Source organism: Aplysia californica, unplaced genomic scaffold (assembly GCF_000002075.1).
Source record: "Aplysia californica isolate F4 #8 unplaced genomic scaffold, AplCal3.0 scaffold00016, whole genome shotgun sequence".
NCBI lineage: Eukaryota > Metazoa > Mollusca > Gastropoda > Aplysiida > Aplysiidae > Aplysia > Aplysia californica.
Window position 1 is genome coordinate 734062 of NW_004797286.1, and position 4501 is coordinate 738562.

Here is a 4501-nt window from a genome sequence, read left to right on the forward strand (position 1 = left end):
TTCCTGCGCGTGTCTGTGTGTGTATGTGCGTTTGTGTGTGTGTGTGTGTGTGTGTGTGTGTGTGTGTTCGTTTGTGTGTGTGTTCGTTTGTGTGTGTGTTCGTTTGTGTGTGTGTATTTGTTTGCGTGAGGGTGTGTTACTAGATAGATTGAAGCCCATAACCTTACAAGATACTCTATGTCCCTTTGTCTTTCCTATAATTGAGCAATTCACAACCCGCAGTGGCATGCAGCAACACGTAGTGGAATCGCCAGTATGTAGGCGAAGCTAGACGGATCGCCTAGAGGCGAAGAGATACGCCTTAACCTAGGCGATCATATGACCGTCTAGGCCTTAACCAATGTAGGCCTATAGTATTACTGTGTGAGTGTGTGTGTGTGTGTGTGTGTGTGTGTGTGTGTGTGTGTGTCTTTGCGTAGTTATGTAGACAAAAGTATATTTGCACACTCACGTTATGTAGACATGCCCCGTTATGTAGACGTCCACATAATGTTTTAAGGTCACCATCGCATTTCCCGCCCAAAATTACATCATGTGTTAAAATATTTTTGAATTTGGTTCCGGTCCGAATAACGCTGTTATTTCGTTATTTCTATACACAACGCTATACACACTTCGAGTGTGTGCAGAATTTTTGGTGTCCACATAACGACAGTAGCTTTCTGATTTGTGTATCGACGTGTGTGTATGTGAGACGGCACGTGGCGGATCCATCTAGGAGTTGGAATCCAAAAGCCTTCTCTGCTGTACATCATGGAGCAACGCTCTGCAGTTAGTTTAATAAGAGTTTTACGGCTCTGGCAACTTCTTACGGCCCCATGCACACAAGTTGATTGCATTCACAACAGCTCACTGCACGGCTTCATTTTACTTTTAAAGTAAAGGAAAACATCTCATGGTAAAAAAAAATTGTTTTAAAAAGATTAGAAAATAAAAACAGATGTTTACATTTTAAAACAAAAATTATCTACTTTTTAGAATACAGGCTAATGACTTTTATAGATTTGAGAATTCTATTTGGATCAACGACGGAGAACAGACCTTTTAATTTTGTGCATTTAAAATATTTACTTCGGGTCACTCCAAAGTCCAGACATTCTAATGTGTCTAATGGTTAAGTCTGTATCGCATCTGACACAGAGCGGTTTCTCATCTCAACGCATGAGATATCCATGGGTCACGGAAGCATATATCTAAATACGTAAACGAGTAAAAACTTCTTCGTCTGTTCTCGAAAGACCAGAAGATTTTCGTGGGTCCAGTGTCGACACTGTGAAGCTTGTTGGTAGTTGTTTGTTTTAGTTTTTATCCCACAGCCTGGAGATGTGGTGAAGGAAATAATTCTCAACAGCAATTTAACTAGATTTTCTATTTTCGGGTTTCAAAGTTTTAGATTGTCTAACAGCAGCAAGAAAATGGACATCCAGGTCAAAACCAGAGGCTTGAGACCGTACGCAGCTTCAAATACCAGCGTGCAATAGTGACAGACAATGGATCAAAACCAGAAGAGGGCAAACTTCAACAGCAATGACCAAGTTGAAAACCAGTTGGAAAGACAGAAATATCACAACCAGATCAAAGATCAGACTCATGCGTTCCTGGTCATGTCAGTATTTTTGTATGCATGTAAATTCTGGACCTTGAATGAAGACCTTGAAAGGAGGATCAAAGCTGTGGAGATGAGATGCTTCCGAAAAATCCTTAGTATCTCATTCAAAGATCACATCACAAATGATGAAGTCAAACAACGGATCAAAAATGCAATTGGACCATACCCTGGCCTTCTCACTTTGGTCAGGAAACGCAAAACGGCAAACAGTTATGGCATAGACACATCACCCGTTCATCCGGCCTTGCCAAGATGGTCTTGCAAGGCAGCGTACAGGGAAAAAGGAAAAAGGACAGACCGACGAAGAGTTGGAAGGACAACATCAAGGAATGGACAGGCCTGGACCTCAAAGACACGCTCTGAAGAGCGGAAGGAGTGTAGGAAGCTGGTGGTCAAATCTTCAAAAGCCCCGACGAACATCCACTCTTCGGGATAGGTGAAAGTGAAGTGAAGTAGATTATAGTTTTTATCCCATAGCTTGGAGATGTAGTTAAAGAAATAATTCTTAACTGCATTTTAACTATTTTCGAGTTAAAAAGTGTTAGATTGTCTAATAGCAGCAAAAACATCACAGTGGACATCCAGTCAACAATCAGAAGCTCGAGACCGTACGCAGCTTCAGATACCTACGTGCAATAGTGACAGACGAAGGACCAAAACCAGAAATACTCTCCAGAATAGGGCAAACTTCAGCAGCAATGACCAAGTAAAAAACCATTTGGAAAGACAGAAATATCACCATCAGATCAAAGATCAGACTTATTCGTTCCCTGGTCATGTCAGTATTTTTGTATGCATGTGAATCCTGGACCTTGAATACAGACCTTGAAAGAAGAAGGATCAAAGCTGTGGAGATGAGATACTTCCGAAAAGTCTTTAGTATCTCATAAAAAGATCACATCACAAATGATGAAGTCGAACAACGGATCAAAAATGCAATTGGACCATACCCTGACCTTCTCACTTTGGTCATAAAATGCATACTGCAATAGCATAGACACATCGTCCGTTCATCCGGCCTTACCAAGATGATCTTGCAAGGCAGCGTCCATGGAAAAAGGAGCAGAGACAGGCCGAAGGAGAGTTGGAAGGACAAAATCAGGCAACAAACAGGCCTGGACCTCAAAGACACGCTCAGGAAATCTGAAGAGCGGAAGGAGAGGAGGAAGCTGGTGGCCAAATCTTCAATAGCGCCACAACGGACATCCGGTCTACGGGATAGGTGAAGGTGAAGTGAAGAAGATTGGTGGGTGGAGTGAGGCAAGACAAGGCATCGGACAGAATGAGAAACGATAATTTGGGAGAATATTCTACGGAGTCTAACGCCAAGTCAATAGCAGTGGCCTCCGCAGAAAAATATGGAGGCTTCGGGGTGGAGCATTTTTGCTGCTTTCTTTTTCTTTGGGGTCTATGACATTACCACATACCCCAGAGAACCGTACCTAGTTTTCCGGGGGGGGGGGGGGGGTTCTGATGGTTGTGGTATGTCTCTGTGACACATTTCTGGAATCGTTTCGTGAAATTAGTGGTAGTTGAGGCTGAAAGTGGGGTTCAAAATATGGAAGCATCCAATAACAAACCCGTCCCAGTATGCTTTTTGAAGTTAAAGCGCTCTGGGGTCGGTTCGTGTTGGAGGTGTTGGAGGCTATTGTTCTTGAGAAATATTGGGAAATGATCCGCACGGCCATCCAGCACAGACCACTCAAAATCTGGGACCAGGTCAGGGGAGTAGAAAGAAAGGTGATTCCACCGATAACTTTGGATGATGTGGGGTGTCCACATAATGTAGGTTTGGGGCAATGTCCACATAATGACCTCAAAACACGTATGTGTGTGTGTGTGTGCGTGTGTGTGTGTGTGTGTGTGTGTGTGTGTGTGTGTGTGTGTGTGTGTGTGCACGCGCGCGCGCGCGCGCGCGGTGTTTGTGTTCGTGCCTGTGTATATAATACATCAGGTTACGGTTCAAGGTGCCAATCCTCAAACAATTCAGTAAAAAACCGATTCCGGCCTATTTGTCACCCCTGACTTTTGACCTGGCCGCATGGGACTTTTTCCCTGTACAATTTGTGCGATTTAGAACAGATGGATTTTGCTATAGTTTGTGAAATGTTTTATTGTTTATTTTGGAATATGAATTCATTCACCTGCTTGCCGATATACGAGGCCACTTGCGTTATTCTGTAGTGAACTTGATTTGCCATGCTGGTGTTTAATATTTGAATCCGATAGTACTCATTTCATCCTGACTTTAGATCAATATGTTCCAGATCAATGTGACCTGTTTTGTACATGTACCAGCGTGAACACTTAAACAACAACAACCACAGCTACGTTCAGGATTGGACAAGTTATCAATTGATCATCATGTTTTGTTTGTTTGGTTCGTTCGATTTTTTAAATTTTTTTTCAGATCGTGAAGCCAATGATGAGGATTGTTGGAAATAACCAATGGCCAAAGATCGTATGGGCCACTCCTCACGCCGCAGGTCTCTTGAAGTCACCGCATTACAAAAACCAAGCCAACAGTGCAATCCTCGCTTTCAATAAAAATATGAAAAACATTTTGAAAGGTTCCAACGTCTCTGTCTTGGACACATACCCTTTGACCAAGGGTGTCTTAAGTTACGACGGCACGCACTATGCTAAGGGAGTCAACGACATCAAGGCGCAAATATTGCTGAACCTTGTTCAAAGGCTTAAAACCAACGGCTGGCAAAGACTTCATTGAACCAGGAATTTCTGAAACATGAGAGAGAGAGAGAGAGAGAGAGAGAGAGAGAGAGAGAGAGAGAGAGAGAGAGAGAGAGAGAGAGAGAGAGAGAAAGAGAGAGAGAAAGAGAGAGAAGGGGGTGGGGAAATTACAGGCTAGTTAGTAGTAGTAGTAGTAGTAGT